This window comes from Leucoraja erinacea, unplaced genomic scaffold, assembly GCF_028641065.1.
Source record: "Leucoraja erinacea ecotype New England unplaced genomic scaffold, Leri_hhj_1 Leri_463S, whole genome shotgun sequence".
NCBI classification, from domain to species: domain Eukaryota; kingdom Metazoa; phylum Chordata; class Chondrichthyes; order Rajiformes; family Rajidae; genus Leucoraja; species Leucoraja erinaceus.
In genome coordinates this window covers 75,086-93,481 of record NW_026576364.1, presented here as the reverse complement: position 1 = coordinate 93,481, position 18,396 = coordinate 75,086, and the positions used below count along the sequence as shown (strand labels likewise).

At 46.9% G+C, this 18,396-nt stretch overlaps 1 pseudogene; it reads left to right on the top strand.

The window, feature by feature from the left end:
- LOC129693895 (oocyte zinc finger protein XlCOF6-like) overlaps nt 1-13,228 on the top strand; it is a 32,422-nt pseudogene extending 19,194 nt beyond the window's left edge.
- Nucleotides 13,229-18,396: the final 5,168 nt, after the last annotated feature.

Sequence of the window (18,396 nt, the reverse complement as noted above, 5' to 3'; positions counted from 1 at the left end):
CTTGTACAATTTTAACATTACATCCCAACTTCTATACTCAATGCACTGATTTATAAAGGCCAGCACACCAAAAGCATTCTTTACCACCCTATCTACATGAGATTCCACCTTCAAGGAACTATGCATGGTTATTCCCAGATCCCTCTGTTCAACTGCATTCCTCAATTCCCTACCATTTAACATGTTTGTCCTATTTTCATTTGTCCTGCCAAGATGTAGCACCTCACACTTATCAGCATTAAACTCCATCTGCCATCTTTCAGTCCACTCTTCCAAATGGCCTAAATCTCTGTAGACTTTGAAAATCTACTTCATTATCCACAACACCACCTATCTTAATATCATCTGCATATTTACTAATCCAATTTACCACACCATCATCCAGATCATTGATGTACATGACAAACAATAGTGGACCCAACACAGATCCCTGAGGCACCCCACTAGTCACCGGCCTCCAACCTGACAAACAACCATCCACCATTACTCTCTGGTATCTCCCATTCAGCCACTGTTGAATCCATCTTGCTACTCCTGCATTTATACCCAACAATTGAACCTTCTTAACCAACCTTCCATGTGGAACCTTGTCAAAGGCCTTACTAAAGTCCATATAGACAACATTCACTGCTTTACCCTCGTCAATTTCCCTAGTAACCTCTTCAAAAAAGTCAAGAAAATTAGTCAAACATGACCTTCCAGGCACAAATCCATGTTGACTGTTCCTAATCAGACCCCGTTTCTCCAGATGTGCTAGTATGTAAATATGTGCTAGTAATGTCCTGTTTGCCAGCTTGTTGACCCTCTGTGTTCCCCTCCTGCAGGGTTTAGGAGCCGTTGCTGTGGACAGAGAGACGGAGAAATGAGCGGCCATTGAAGGCGGCCAGGGTGCCGGTGAGCCCCCCCCCCCTCCTCTCATCTGCTCGGTGTGTGGGCTGAGCTTCGATGGAGGACCACATGACGGGGCACAACAAAGAGAAGCGTTATGAATGCGACGTGTGTGGCAAGGCCTGGCAGGGCCCGAGCCAGCTGGAGATCCACCGGCGGGTGCACACGGGAGAACGCCCCTTCAACTGCTCGGAGTGCGGCAAGAACTTCACCACCTACAGCAACCTGCTGCAGCACAACCACGTGCACTCTGGCGAGAGACCCGTCACCTGCTCCGACTGCGGCAAGAACTTCAAGTCGGCGAATGAGCTGAAGATACACTGGAGGGTGCACACGGGCGAGAAGCCCTATGGCTGCTCTACCTGTGGCAAGGGCTTTGCCTGCTTCAACAGCCTGCTGCTGCACCAGCCAGCGCACCCACACTGGGGAGCGTCCCTACACCTGCGCCCAGTGCGGCAAAGGCTTCACCCAGTCCGGTCACCTGCTGTGCACCAGCGCACCCACACCGGCGAGCGCCCCTACACCTGCGCCCAGTGCGGCAAGGGCTTCACCCAGTCCAGCAACCTGCTGGTGCACCAGCGCACCCACACCGGCGAGCGCCCCTACACCTGCGCCCAGTGCGGCAAGGGCTTCACCCACTCCAGTCACCTGCTGAAGCACCAGCGCACCCACACTGGCGAGCGCCCCTACACCTGCATCCAGTGCGGCAAGGGCTTCACCAGCTCCAATAGCCTGCTGAAGCACCAGCGCACCCACACCGGCGAGCGCCCCTACACCTGCGCCCAGTGCGGCAAGGGCTTCACCTGCTCCGGCAACCTGCAGCAGCACCAGCGCATGCACACTGGCGAGCGCCCCAACACCTGCAGCGACTGCGGCAAGGGCTTCACCCACCACAGTCACCTGCTGTCCCACCAGCGGACCCACACGGGCGAGCGGCCCTTCACCTGCGCCCACTGTGGCAAGGGCTTCAACCACCCCACTAGCCTGTTGTCCCACCAGCGCACCCACACCGGGGAGCGACCCTACACCTGTGCCCAGTGTGGCAAGAGCTTCGCCCAGTCCGGTCAACTGGTGGTGCACCAGCGCACACACACTGGCGAGCGTCCCTACACCTGCAGCGACTGTGGCAAGGGCTTCGCTCACTCCAGTCATCTGCTGGTGCATGAGCGCATCCACACCGGTGAGCGTCCCTACACCTGCGCCCAGTGCGGCAAGAGCTTCGCCCAATCCAGCTGCCTGCTGAAGCACAAGCGCACTCACACCGGCGAGCGTCCCTTCACCTGCGCCCAATGCGGCAAGGGCTTCACCCAATCCAGCAGCCTGCTGTACCACCAGCGCACCCACACCGGCGAGCGCCCCTTCACCTGCGCCCAATGCGGCAAGGGCTTCACCCTCTCCACCAAGCTGATGGAGCATCAGCGGGTGCACGCCGGCGACCGTCCCGTCCCCAGCCTGGTGTGTGGAGAGAGCTTTGCCGTGGCCTCCCACGCCCTGTCTCACCAGCACGTGCACACCAGTGGCCAGCCCTACGACTGCCCGTACTGCGGTGAGGAGTTTGACAGCTCGCGGGGGTTGCGGCAGCATCGGCGGACCCACGTCGGCGGCAGCTGCTCCCACTGTCGGCGAGCAGCTGCTCCCACTGTGACGAGAGCACGGGGGCTGCGAGAGCACCAGCGGATACACACCGGAGAGAGACCCTTTGTGTGTGCTGAGTGGGGCAAGGGTTTCACCCGCTCCTCCAGCCTGCTGGCACACTGCCACGTGGATAGATAGGTGCTGTTTAGGTAAACGCTTCAGGGTCGTTTCTTCAGTCATCCATTTCTTCTCTCCAGAGATGCTGCCTGTCCTGTGAGTTACTCCAGCACTTTGTGTCCTTTTTTGTAAACCAGCATCTGCAGTTCCTTGTTTTTTTACCATTCTGCTTAACCATCTGTGAACCTGTCCCAAAGCCTCCACATCAGTCCTGTAATGGAGTGACCAGAACTGTATGCAATACTCTAAATGCTGACCAATGTCTCTTAAAGCTGCACATATACATTCCTCTCTCCTTATCTCACACCCTATTATATCCTTATTTTCTCTCCCCCACTCATACACAAATTCTCTTCACTCCACCCTCTCGTGCCCCCCTCCTCTCTCATACACTCGCTCTCTCGCTCCATCTCTTTCGCACACTCCCTCCCTCTCTCCCTCTCACACACTCGCTGTCTCTCTCACACACTCCCTCTCTCGCTCCTCGTCTCTCTCACACACTCCCTCTCTCGCTCCTTTTCTCTCTCACACACTCCCTCTTTCTCTTTGCAAATTATATGGAGCACAATATGGAGGACAGGTTGTATTTTTTAATAAAGACATTAAGATGGAAGCCTGCGTCATAACATGTGCTTCTTTTCAAGGCCATAAAGAAGCCAAGATTGAAAAAAATAGCTAACGTCCAGAGATAAGTAATAAATTGTTATTGGATGAGCTTGATTTAGATTCCATACCCCCATAACACTGCTCTCTCTCCCATCCCCCCCACTCGTAACAAGGGCAGAGTCCTCACCTTTCACCCCACCAGCCGGCACATACAACAAATAGCTCTCTGTCAGTGTCGCCACCTCCAACGTGACTCCACCACTCGCCACATCTTCCCATCTCCCCCCGTCTGCTTTCCACAAAGATCACTCCCTCCGTAACTCTGGTCAATTCTTCCCTTCCCTCCCACACCACCCCCTCCCCGGGCACTTTCCCTTGCAACCGCAAGAGATGCTACACCTGTCGCTTTACCTCCCCCCTCGACTCCATTCAAGGACCCAAGCAGTCGTTCCAGGTATGACAGAGGTTCAGCTGCACCTCCTCCAACCTCATCTATTGTATCCGCTGCTCTAGATGTCAGCTGATCTTCATCGGTGAGACCAAGTGTAGGCTTGGCAATCGTTTCGCCGAACACCTGCACTCAGTCCGCATTAACCAACCTGATCTCCCGGTGGCTCAGCACTTCCCATTCCGAATCCGACCTTACTGTCCTGGGCCTCCTCCATTGCCAGAGTGAGCACCACCGGAAATTGGAGGAAGAGCACCTCATCATCCGCTTGAGCAGTTTGCACCCTAGCGGCATAAACATTGACTTCTCCAATTACCGGTAGCCCTTGGGTTCCTCCTCTTCCTTTCTCCTTTCTTCTCTCTCCCCCCCCCCCACATCAGTCTGAAGAAGGGTTTCGGACATTGCCTATTTCCATCGCTCCATAGATGCTGGTGCACCCGCTGAGTTTCTCTACCATTTTTGTCAAGCTTGATTAAGACCCAGCTTTTCCTATATTCCGAAAGCCTGCAGAATCTTTCAGTCATGCCATATTCAGACTTTGACGCATTTGCGCCTAACGTAACAAATAAAGCAAGTTGATCCTGCCCTCACTGTGAAAGAATTTAATTTGGTCAAGTTTGGTTCGACTTCCGGTGGCTGCTATGAAGCAGTGAAGGCAGCTGCACTGAGCTCTCCTCCAGACAAATCGTGTTTAAAGTCGACTCCCATGCCAGGATCGAGTTAAAAATTCTTATCAGGTTTGCTGAACGTCAAGGGTACTGACTCCATCAAACGGTACTGGTGGATTTGGGATTTAAAACGATCTTATCGTAAAAACTGGATGCGAAAGAGAAGATGTCAGAGGACCCAAGAAGACTACAATCAGTTTCCAGCTCCAAAAAGCTCTGGATGAGCTTGAAACCTCCCCTGAAACCACGTTTGAAAGTTTGGAAGAGGAGCTGGAACCTCAACAACCTACAAGCGATATGGCTGCAAGAAGTGATACAAAGGAGAAAGAAATGAAAAGCCGAGAAGAAACGGTAAGAGCTAATATTCTTAAAGGCATTACTAAAGATCTTCAGAAGCAATTTGCCAAAATGAATTCTACAATTCAGAACAACTTCTCCACTATGGAGGACAATCTTTCTAAGAAAATTGATAATAGCAGCGGCGAAGTAAAAGAGCTTTATGTAGCCCTAAACCAACAGTTTAAAGATTTGGAGTTGAGGCCTGCGAAGGAATTGGAAAGTATGTGGAGAGATTATAACAATAAACATGACACCCTGCTGAAGCAATTAACAGACACGGAAAAATTGATGGAAGAGAAGGAGGGTGAATTGGAACAGGTGAGCCACGAAATAACAGGTCTGAAAAAACAACACAATATGAATTGGGAGCTAACGAATAAATTGAATGAGAAATGTCAAGATTTAGAGGCCAGATCAAGAAGGCAAAACCTGAGAATAATAGGAGTTAAAGAGGGTGCGGAACACAGCCTTCAAATGCGTGATTTTATCACTAATCTACTTAAAGATGTTTTCAAACTGCCAGAAAAACCAAAGATAGATGTGGCTCATCGAGTGGGTCGCTTCCAGAAACATGTTAGTGCTTCGCCAAGGCAAATTATCGTAAAGTTCCTAGATATTTCAACTTTGGAAAATCTATTAAAGAAGATACCCTATGGAGAAAATCTTACATTCGCTGATAATATCGTAAGATTCTACAGGGATAATCCTCAGGAAATACTGGCAAAAAGACGCGAGTTTAAAAGGGCAAGCAATATTTTATATGGACATTCTGAAGTTCGGTATGACGTGATCTATCCAGCGAAAATGCTCATTTTGTTTAACGGCAAGCAACGCTCATTCACGGACCCGGATTCTGCTTGCAAATATGCCCAGGAGATTTTAAACAAAATTCAAGGAGGAACAGAATAATAGCCATTTTATCTGTGGAACTTGTTTTCTCTGTTTCAATTAAGACACTCGAACTGTTCAGACGCTTACCAGACAGGCTTATCAGGCAAGAAAGTGTTTTTCAATAACACAGCCCGAATTAAATTTCTGAACTGAAAGCACAGATGTAAGCTCAAGGTCGCAGGCTCGTTGCCAAGTCCTTCAGCCCTGACAACTATGAGACTGTCCCCTTTTGAAATGGCCATGGTATGATGCATCTGTCCCACACTATATGACCTATTATTTACACATATAACATATAACTAACTAACTAATTAAATACTTACGCGTAACAAACTCAACTAACGTTAAAGGTGTAATGTACTATACTAACACGACTAACCATATAGCAGGAAGGATGGGGGAGGTTAGACATATATTTTAAATACTAATTATGAATTAACTAACATACAGGTTAAGGAAAAGTAGTTATTAATGAGGTAATTTAACCCATAATTACTTTTATTTTAGTCCAAATCTTCTAGCTTCTTTTTTATTCTATTTTAAACTGTTCAGCTATTAATTGACCTGATATGATAATTTTGGTAACAATTAGAGGGAACCGACTAACGTTGGGTCAAATTCTAATAGGGGGATAAGGCCCAGTGCATAATCTCATCGACGGAGGTCAATTTAAAAACAATCCTAGCTACCATTGGTGGCTTTTTTGTAAGATATTGCTTTTTTGATAACTTACATTCACTTTTTTTGTTTATTCACAATTATGTGTTGTATGACTTAACAATGTTTATGTACACTTTATGTTATGTTTTTCTCTTTCCCTTAATTATGTTTAATAGTGTCAGGAGATGTAAATATGAAGGACAACTCTGGAATCAGGATTCCGAGGTACTTGGCTGCATCACATGAATCATACAGTCTGGTAATAATAGCCAATGCAAGATAATAGTCGAATAAATATCGGAGGTCTCACTTTCTGTAGTTGGAACATCAGAGGTGTGAATGAGCCAATTAAGAGGGGTAAAATTCTGGCACAATTAAAATCATTAAATATGGATATTGTTTTCCTTCAAGAGACACATTTGAAACAACAAACTCAGATCAGATTAAGGGCAAACTGGATAGGTCAAACCTATTACTCCTCATTCACCTCTAAAGCAAGAGGCACGGCCATTATAACTTGGAAGGGTATACCTTTTAAATTAAATAAATCCATATCTGATAAAGAGGGAAGATATGTTATAGTCACGGGAGAAATATACAATACACCATTAACTATGATAAATATTTACGCGCCTAATTTTGATAACCCACAATTTTTAAAGAAAATAATAGATTTAATCGCAGAGCATAATTATCAAAATATAATAATGGGGGGAGATTTTAATTGTGTTATAGACCCATACTTAGATAAATCAATAAAGGTAGGGAAGCGTCTTGTTAAAACTAAGACCTGTGAATTTTTAAATACATATAAAAAATAACAACATGGCTGATGTTTGGAGAATAGCAAATCCAAGTGGTAGGGAATATTCATTTTACTCATCAGTTCATAAAACTTATTCACGAATTGACTATTTCTTATTGGACACAAAATTAATCCCGTATACGAATAAACCATCATATCATAATAGTATTATTTCTGATCATTCACCATTGACTTTTATACTTAAAATTGAGGGAATGCCGGGTACAAAACCTTTTTGGAGATTCAACGCACACATAATAAATAACCCGCAGGGCTATGAGTATATAAAAGAACAAACAAATCATTTTTTCGAAATAAATGACACGCCGGGTATTTCTGCACCGCTATTATGGGAAACCTTCAAGGCATATATTCGCGGCGTCATAATCTCTTACCAAAGTTTTCAAAATAAGGAAAATAAAAGAGAACTTCAGCGGATAGAACAGGAAATAAAATTACTAGAACTGGACAATGCAACTGACCCAATCATAGATAAACATAATAAGATAACTTTATAAAAATATAAAATCAATAAAATACTATCGGCAAGAGTAATAAGATTATTCCAAATTACAAAACAAGCACACTTCGAATTTGGGGATAAGCCACATAAATTACTTGCGAGGCAACTGAAGCAACAAGAAAAGGAAAAAACTATCACTAAAATTAAATCGGATAAGGGTGAGTTTCTAACACTGCCAAAGGATATTAATAAGAGGTTTGCCCAATTTTATCATAATTTATATACATCTAAAATAAATACAGATGTTAGTAAAATTGCGAATTTTTTAGATAATTGCAATCTCCCAAAATTGGATAGTTTAGAACAAGAGCAATTAGGAGCACGGATTACTAGTGAAGAAATAAAACAAATAATAAACTCACTGAAAAATGGGAAGACCCGAGGACCAGATGGTTTTAGTAATGAATTTTATAAAAGATTTCAGGAGTCAATTATACCAAGATTATTCAATTTATACATGCAGGCTTATACTGAAAATAAACTGCCAGAAACCCTAGCAGAAGCAACAATAACGCTTATACCAAAAAAAGATAAAGATTTAGGTGAACCGGGTTCTTATAGAGCTATTTCACTTCTAAATACGGATCAGAAAATTTTAGCAAAGATTCTAGCTAGAAGACTAAATAATTATATTAACAATTTAATAAATACGGATCAAACGGGATTTATACCCAAAAGACAATCATTTAATAACTTGAGAAGGCTTTTCCATATAATGTACTCTCATAATGAGGACAATGAAGATATCTCAGTTGGCACGCTGGATGCAGAGAAGGCATTTGATCAGGTAGAATGGCAGTATTTCAAGGTACTCCAAAAATTTAATACGGGAGAGAATTTTATTAGATGGGTTAAACTACTTTACGATAGACCTACGGCAAGAATATTAACTAACAATATGCTATCTCCAAAATTTTACTTATCAAGGGGTAATAGGCAAGGTTGTGCCTTATCACCATTGCTATTTGCCCTTATGATAGAACCACTGGCAAAAAGGATTAGAAATCACCCGAATATTCACGGATATAACACTAAGGACTCAAAGAAATTTCATTATACGCTGATGATATCCTTTTATATATTACTAATACACAAACGAGTATACCCACCTTATTAACACTAATTGAGGAATTCGGCTCTTTTTCAGGATATAGAATAAATTGGAATAAAAGCGAAATTATGTCTTTAAAACCACAGGATTCGAGACACTTACTAAAATTCCCCTTCAAAATTGCAACAGAAAAATTCAAGTATCTGGGTATTCAAATTACGAGAAGACACAAATCATTATTTAGTGCCAATTTTATGCCACTATTAAATAAACTGAATGATATGATTAAATTTTGGAAAACGCTCCCGCTCTCATTGATAGGTAGAATTAACGCTATAAAAATGACTTTCTTACCACAATTAATATATTTGTTTCAAGCGATCCCAATATATATTCCAAAATACTTTTTCAAAAAACTAGATTCTACTATCACGAATTTTACATGGGATTACAGAGCACTAATAAATAAATATGACCAATTCTTAAGGAGTTGGTCTCCTTTCGTCGACTTTTTGGAATCATGTGATGCAGCGGTACCGTAAAGATTGCTGATTTCAGTTCATGACGTGGATAGATCTTCATCTCCGAATAAAGATTTGAAAATTTCTCTTTTAAGGGGCCTTCTCTCCTATTTCTACTTTCCACTTTTGCTTTTTTATATATACACACTTCACGTTTTTCTATTCTCTACCATCTATTTTTCCTCTTTTTCCCCTTTCTATTGTTTTCTTTTTCTTGTCTTGCTTACTTCCTTCTCAAAACATAAAACTGGAGGTTGTACATGGAATGGATTACGGTATGACATAGTTGGCACCTAAAATTAGTTTTCCACTGTACTGTTTTGTACTGTATTAACTTCTAATAAAATAATAAAAAATATAAAAGTTTGGTTCATAAATTAAAAATGGGAGATTTGCTGAAAAACAGGAAGTCATTGAGTGGAGCCCGGGAAACAGCGAGCAACGTGCGTGCTCTTTGTAGATCTCGCCAGCCACTCCCGTCTAATACATTGATTCAAAGATTTACTTTGGTTTACCTCTAACAATTTTGTTGCTTCTTTAAGAGACGAACGTCGACAACTGTGCTCTTTGGAATTCTTCAGAATTCATGTTGTACTATTAATAATGAAAGAAAATGCCAACCATCTCCAGAAATGAGAAGAAATGATTCTCGCCTCCATGCATATCTGTAGCCGTTGGGCAGTCGCACACCTCCCCACTACTTCAAAGATACAAGATACATTTATTTGTCACATGTACCAATTGGTACAGTGAAATGTGTTGTCACCATACAGCCATATGAATAATAAAGAGCACATAACAGACTTTAACACAGACATCCCCACACAGCAGAATCAAAATTTCCCACTGTGAGGGAAGGCTCGAAAATTCAGTCGTCCTCCTCCGTTGTTCACCCGTGGTCGGGGGGCTCCCGAACCCCTCGCAGTCGCCGCCATAGGCAGCCCGATGTTCAGGCCCTCACGCCGGCATGATGGAACTCCGACATTGGAACGGGAGAACCACCTCAACGGCTTGGACATCTGAGGTGGTGTAGCCCTTGCTGCACTGGGTGCAGGTGAAGGGGCGCTCGCTGGTGTGGGTGCGCTGGTGCTCCATCAGCTTGGTGGACTATGTGAAGCCCTTGCCGCAGTCGCTGCAGGTGTAGGGGCGCTCCCTGGTGTGGGTGCGCTGGTGGGACAGCAGGCTGCTGGGGTGGGTGAAGCCTTTGCCGCACTGGGCGCAGGTGTAGGGGCGCTCGCCGGTGTGGGTGCGCTGGGTGGGACAGCAGGCTGTTGGAGTGGATGAAGCTCTTGCTGCACTGGATACAGGTGTAGGGCCGCTCCCCGGTGTGGGTGCGCTTGTGCACCAACAGGTGACTGGAGTGGGTGAAACATAGAAACAGAAATTAGGTGCAGGAGTAGGCCATTCGGCCCTTCGAGCTTGCACCACCATTCAATATGATCATGGCTGATCATCCAACTCAGTATCCCGTACCTGCCTTCTCTCCATACCCTCTGATCCCCTTAGCCACAAGGGCCACATCTAACTCCCTCTTAAATATAGCCAATGAACTGGCCTCAACTACCCTCTGTGGCAGAGAGTTCCAGAGATTCACCACTCTCTGTGTGAAAAAAGTTCTTCTCATCTCGGTTCTAAAGGATTTCCCCCTTATCCTTAAGCTGTGACCCCTTGTCCTGGACTTCCCTAACATCGGGAACAATCTTCCTGCATCTAGCCTGTCCAACCCCTTAAGAATTTTGTAAGTTTCTATAAGATCCCCTCTCAATCTCCTAAATTCTAGAGAGTATAAACCAAGTCTATCCAGTCTTTCTTCATAAGACAGTCCTGACATCCCAGGAATCAGTCTAGTGAACCGTCGCTGCACTCCCTCTATGGCAATAATGTCCTTCCTCAGATTTGGAGACCAAAACTGTACACAATACTCCAGGTGTGGTCTCACCAAGACCCTGTACAACTGCAGTAGAACCTCCCTGCTCCTATACTCAAATCTTTTTGCAATGAAAGCTAACATACCATTCGCTTTGTTTACTGCCTGCTGCACCTGCATGCCTACCTTCAATGACTGGTGTACCATGACACCCAGGTCTCGCTGCATCTCCCCCTTTCCCAATCGGCCACAATTTAGATAATAGTCTGCTTTCCCGTTTTTGTCACCAAAATGGATAACCTCACATTTATCCACATTATACTGCATCTGCCAAACATTTGCCCATTCACCCAGCCTATTCAAGTCACCTTGCAGTCTCCTAGCATCCTCCTCACAGCTAACACTGCCCCCCAGCTTAGTGTCATCCGCAAACTTGGAGATATTGCCTTCAATTCCCTCATCCAGATCATTAATATATATTGTAAATAGCTGGGGTCCCAGCACTGAGCCTTGGGGTACCCCACTAGTCACTGCCTGCCATTGTGAAAAGGACCCGTTTACTCCTACTCTTTGCTTCCTGTTTGCCAGCCAGTTCTCTATCCACATCAATACTGAACCCCCAATGCCGTGTGCTTTAAGTTTGTATACTAATCTCTTATGTGGGACCTTGTCGAAAGCCTTCTGGAAGTCCAGATACACCACATCCACTGGTTCTCCCCTATCTACGCTACCAGTTACATCCTCGAAAAATTCTATAAGATTCGTCAGACATGGTTTACCTTTCGTAAATCCATGCTGACTTTGTCCAATGATTTCACCACTTTCCAAATGTGCTGCTATCCCATCTTTAATAACTGACTCTAGCAGTTTCCCCACTACCGATGTTAGACTAACTGATCTGTAATTCCCCGTTTTCTCTCTCCCTCCCTTGTTAAAAAGTGGGGTTACGTTTGCTACCCGCCAATCTTCAGGAACTACTCCAGAATCTAAAGAGTTTTGAAAGATTATTACTAATGCATCCACTATTTCTGGAGCTACTTCCTTAAGTACTCTGGGATGCAGCCTATCTGGCCCTGGGGATTTATCGGCCTTTAATCCATTCAATTTACCCAACACCACTTAGTTTACCCAATTTACCCAACACCACCCTTCCCTCTCGGTCCACCCCCTCCCCGGGCACTTTCCCTTGCAACCGCAAGAGATGCAACACTTGTCCCTTTACCTCCCCCCTCGACTCCGTTCAAGGACCCAAGCAATCGTTCCAGGTGCGACAGAGGTTTACCTGCATCTCTTCCAACCTCATCTATTGCGTCCGCTGCTCTAGATGTCAGCAGATCTATATCGGTGAGACCAAGCGGAGGTTGGGCGATCGTTTCGCCGAACACCTCCGCTCGGTCCGCAATAACCAAGCTGACCTCCCGGTGGCTCAGCACTTCAACTCCCCCTGCCACTCCGTCTCCGACCTCTCTGTCCTGGGTCTCCTCCATGGCCACAGCGAGCAGCACCGGAAATTGGAGGAACAGCACCTCATATTCCGTTTGGGGAGTCTGCACCCCGGGGGCATGAACATCGAATTCTCCCAATTTTGTTAGTCCTTGCTGTCTCCTCCCCTTCCTCAGCCCCCCTGCTGTCTCCTCCCATCCCCCAGCCTTTGGGCTCCTCCTCCTTCTCTTTCTCGTCCCCACCCACCCCCCCCCGCCCCCGATCAGTCTGAAGAAGGGTTTCGGCCCGAAACGTTGCCTATTTCCTTCGCTCCATAGATGCTGCTGCACCCGCTGAGTTTCTCCAGCTTTTTTGTGTACCCAACACCACTTCCCGGCTGTAGATCATGTGCATGTGCATCCAAGAGTGAAAAGATGCTGGTCTCCCCCTGGGATGAACTGGTATCAGACAAAGGGAGTTTGTCAGGCGGAGACTGGGAACCAGGCTCGCTGTCAGCCTGAGCAAGGTTGATTAACATTCTCCGAAGAGGGGGGGCCGGCTTCCCACGAGAGCGGCAGGCTGCAGAGAAATGGTTTAACTTTTTGCAAAAATTACATGTTTTGCCCAAAGCAGGGCACACATTGAACTGATGGGAGGCAAAATTGCAGTTGGGGCAACGTCGTGGGCTCCCGCCCCCGGGTGCAGGGGAACCCTGTTGCCGTGGCGGGCCAGCGTTCCGCCGGCGGCCAGCAACTGTGGCAAAGTTAATGTCATGATCAGGAGGTGACAGTGCCGAGGTGACAGCCTCAGCCATGCGGGAGGCGTGCAGAGCCTCGTCCAGACAGGTCGGGCTTCCGCAGAAGTTCAGCCCGTAGCTTTACATCTAGAAGGCCATATACTAGGATGTCCCGGGTCACTTGATCGGGGGTCAGAGCGTCCAGGCGACAACGCCAGGCCATGTGTCGCAACGCGGCGATATAGTTGTCGATTGATTCTCCAGGGATCTGACGCCAGCTGAACATTTTAAAACGCTCTAAAATGCAGTTGGTGGGGATGTCGCACATCACGGTAAACTTAGCCATAAGACATACCGGGTCTTGAGCATATTCACCTGCACCATATACAAACGACTCAGATCGTTCCAGGGCATCGGGACCAGCCAGGTTGAGGAGCAGAGAAGCCCGCATTTCAGCGGTGGCAGCAGGATGGGCGATCGTCACGTAGTGCTGGAAATCGCGGCGAAAGACACCCCACCGATGGGCAATGTCCGAGTCGAAGACAAGCACCTCTGGCTTGCGGCAGGAGGCAACCAAGGCACGGGAGATAGAGCAAGGGATAGGGAACTGGGTCAAACGTAAATAAAACCCGACAAACAGGAGGCGCGGAGGCACAATTGCGACACCATGTAAAGAGGGGCCATGAACACATTGTGTCTTTACTACTTTTTATTAATATCACATAACCGTTGCTGTCCTAGCTGTACGTGGTCTGTCACCGGAGCTAGAGGGAGATCAATGGGTGGGGAGGTTGCAATTATACTTCTGATATGGGGAGTGGTTAGTAGTGGTGAGGTCACTATATTAAAGACACATGCACATGATCTACACCGGCTAACCTGGATTTCACTCAATTCCTCCAACTCCTTTGACCCGCGGACCCTTGCTATTTCCGGCAAATTATTTATGTCTTCCTTAGTGAAGACGGAACCAAAGTAGTTATTCAATTGGTCCGCCATATCCTTGTTTCCCATGATCAACTCACCTGTTTCTGACTGCAAGGGACCTACATTTGCTTTAACTAATCTCTTTCTTTTCACACATCTATAAAAACTTTTGCAGTCAGTTTTTATGTTCCCTGCCAGTTTTCTTTCATAATCTATTTTTCCTTTCCTAATTAAGCCCTTTGTCCTCCTCTGCTGGTCTTTGAATTTCTCCCAGTCCTCCGGTATGCTGCTTTTTCTGGCTAATTTGTATGCATCATCCTTCGCTTTGATACTATCCCTGATTTCCCTTCTTATCCATGGATGTACTACCTTCCCTGATTTATTCTTTTGCCAAACTGGGATGAACAATTTTTGTAGTTTATCCATGCAGTCTTTAAATGTCTTCCATTGCATATCCACCATCAACCCTTTTAGAATTAATTGCCAGTCAATCTTGGCCAATTCACGTCTCATACCCTCAAAGTCACCTTTCTTTAAGTTCAGAACCATTGTTTCTGAATTAACAATGTCACTCTCCATCCTAATGAAGAACTCAACCATATTATGGTCACACTTGCCCAAGGGGGCACGTACAACAAAATTGCTAACTAACCCTTCCTCATTACTCAATACCCAGTCTAAAATAGCCTGCTCTCTCGTTGGTTCCTCTACATGTTGATTTAGATAACTATCCCGCATACATTCCAAGAAATCCTCTTCCTCAGCACCCCTGCCAATTTGATTCACCCAATCTATATGTAGATTGAAGTCACCCATTATAACTGTTTTGCCTTTGTCGCACGCATTTCTAATTTCCTGTTTGATACCATCTCCAACTTCACTACTACTGTTAGGTGGCCTGTACACAACACCCACCAGCGTTTTCTGCCCCTTAGTGTTTCACAGCCCTACCCATACCGATTCCACATCCTCCAAACTAATGTCCTTCCTTTCCATTGCATTAATCCCCTCTCTAATCAGTAACGCTACCCCACATCCTTTTCCTTTCTCTCTATTCCTCCTGAATATTGAATATCCCTGGATGTTCATCTCTCAGCCTTGGTCACCCTGGAGCCATGTCTCCGTGATCCCAACTATATCATAGTCATTAATAACTATCTGCACATTCAACTCATCCACCTTATTACGAATGCTCCTTGCATTGAGACACAAAGCCTTCAGGCTTGTTTTTACAACACTCTTACCTCTTATACAATTATGTTGAAAAGTGGCCCTTTTTGATTTTTGCCCTGAATTTGTCTGCCGGCCACTTTTACTTTTCACCTTGCTACCTATTTCTTCTACCCTCATTTTACATACATACAATACAATTAAAAAACAACAATAAACACAAATTAACATCCACCACAGTGAGTCCACCCAGCATCTCCTCACTGTGATGGAGGCAAAAGTCTTAGGTCTGCAGTCTCTTCCCTCCTCTTCTCCCTCTGTGCTGCGGCGATACCCCCCGGGCGATGTTAAAAACAGTCCCGCGGCTCAATCACCGCGGCCCGGGGTGGTCGAAGCTGCGAAAGATGTCGGGGCGGCCCGGCCCGAGGGAGGAGTGGCACCCATGTCGGGGCGTCCTGGCGCGAGGCTGAACGGTACTAATGTGAGGGCGATCCGGGTCGGGGCTGGAACGGTGCTCCGGTGGCTGGGACAGCGTTCTGGCGGCGGTGCCTTGAGTCCGAGTCTCGGCCGCGGGCCAGCGGCTGCGGCAGCAGGACTGGTGGGCGGCAGCTTCGACCACCCCGGGCCGCGGTGTTTGAGCCGCGGGACTGTTTTTAACATCGCCCGGTGGGGTATCGCCGCAGCGCAGAGGGAGAAGAGGAGGGAAGAGACTGCAGACCTAAGACTTTTGCCTCCATCACAGTGAGGAGATGCTGGGTGGACTCACTGTGGTGGATGTTAATATGTGTTTATTATTGTTTTTTAATTGTATTGTATTATATGTATGACTGCAGGCACGAAATTTCGTTCAGAGTTCGGTCTGAATGACAATAAAGGAAACCCTGTAACCCAAGGTCGATGCTGACCACAGGTGCTGTCTGTGTGGAGTTTGTACGTTCTCACCTTGACGTACGTGGGTTTTTATTCCGGTTTCCTCCATCATTTAAAGGACATTCAGGGTTGTAGATTAATCGGCCTCCGCAAAATTGTTAAATTGTCGCTAATGTGCGTAGGATAGTGCTAGTGTACGGGGTGATCGCTGGTCGGCGTGGACTCCACTGGCCGAAGAGGGGGGGGAGAGAGGGGGGGGGGAGAGAGGGGGGGGGAGGGGGGGGGGGGGGGGGGAGGGGGGGGGGGGGGGGGGGGGGGGGGGGAGGGGGGGGGGGGGGGGGGGGGGGGGGGGGGAGAGGGGGGGGGAGAGGGGGGGGGGGGGGGGGGGGGAGGGGGGGGGAGAGGGGGGGGGAGGGGGGGGGAGAGAGGAGGGGGGGGGAGAGGGGAGGGGGGGAGAGGGGGGGGGAGGGGGGGGGAGAGAGAGGGGGGAGAGGGGGGGGGAGGAGAGAGGGGGGGAGGGAGAGAGGGGGGGGGAGAGGGGGGGGGGGAGGGGGGGGGGGGGAGAGGGGGGGGGAGAGAGGGGGGGAGAGAGGGGGGGAGAGGGAGGGGGGGGAGAGAGGGGGGGGGAGAGAGAGAGGGGGGGAGAGAGGGGGGGAGAGGGGGGGGGGGAGGGGGGGAGGGAGGGGGGAGAGAGGAGGAGGGGAGAGAGGAGGGGAGAGAGAGAAAGAAAAAAAACAACAAAAAACTGGTGCACGGGGCAGGGATTTAGATTCTTAGATCACTGGGATCTGTTTTGGGGTAAGGGGGAACTGTACAAAAGGGACGGATTGCATCTTAACAGGTGTGGGACCAGCATTCTGGCAGCCAGGTTTGCCACTGCTACACAGGGTAGTTTTAAACTAAATAAGGGGTTGGGGTGTCGAATGGGATAGTGGAGGATGGAGTTAAAGGGAAAGGGTTTCTTAAATGTGTGAGCGTAGAGACCGAAGGGTGTAAAATGAGGGTAGAAGAAATAGGTAGCAAGGTGAAAAGTAAAAGTGGCAGGCAGACAAAACCAGGGCAAAAATCAAAAAGGGCCACTTTTCAACATAATTGTATAAGAGGTAAGAGTGTTGTAAAAACAAGCCTGAAGGCTTTGTGTCTCAATGCAAGGAGCATTCGTAATAAGGTGGATGAGTTGAATGTGCAGATAGCTATTAATGACTATGATATAGTTGGGATCACGGAGACATGGCTCCAGGGTGACCAAGGCTGGGAGCTGAACATCCAGGGATATTCAATATTCAGGAGGAATAGAGAGAAAGGAAAAGGAGGTGGGGTAGCGTTACTGATTAGAGAGGGGATTAATGCAATGGAAAGGAAGGACATTAGTTTGGAGGATGTGGAATCGGTATGGGTAGAGCTGCAAAACACTAAGGGGCAGAAAACGCTGGTGGGTGTTGTGTACAGGCCACCTAACAGTAGTAGTGAAGTTGGAGATGGTATCAAACAGGAAATTAGAAATGCGTGCGACAAAGGCAAAGCAGATTGGGTGAATCAAAGGGGCAAGGGTAATATAGATAACGTCACTGAACCATATGTTGGTTCTTGTTGTGCTTATATGTTACAGTTTCATATTAAATGCAGTAAAGCATCAAACTTTGCTCGTCTGTAATGGCCTTTATTGAATAAATTGTTTAGCTTGCTGGATAGCTGGATAGGGACATTCAGCGAGTCCAGTATAACATCCCTGTTTTTGCATGCAAGCCCTCCCTAATTAACTGCTAGCTAGCATTGAGTTTTCTATCGACTTGCAGATTATCTGTTGCGGAATCCTGCACCAGCACTCCCAAGTCCCATTGCACCTCTGATTTCTGGATTTTCACCCTATTTAGAAAATAGTCTACATCTTTATTGCTACTACCAAAACACATGACTCCACACTTTGCTACACTATGTACCATCTGCCACTTCTCCGCCCACTCTCCCAGCCTGTCAAGTCCTTCTGCAGAGTCCCTGCATCCTCTACGCCAGTGGTTCCCAACCTTTTTTAGCTCGTGGTCCCTTTGGGATCTTTAATTTTTCTGTGGGCCCCCCCCGCCCCCCTCAGATATAAATTTATTAGAACTGAAATTTAGGAGGCAACAGGGTGGTAGCTCTGTGGCCCCCTTCATTGAACCTGTGGCCCCCTAAATCCCAAGATTTTTCTGTGGTTCCCCTGAAATTTGTCATATGGCCCCAGGTTGGTTTACTCACTGCTCTACGCTACTTGC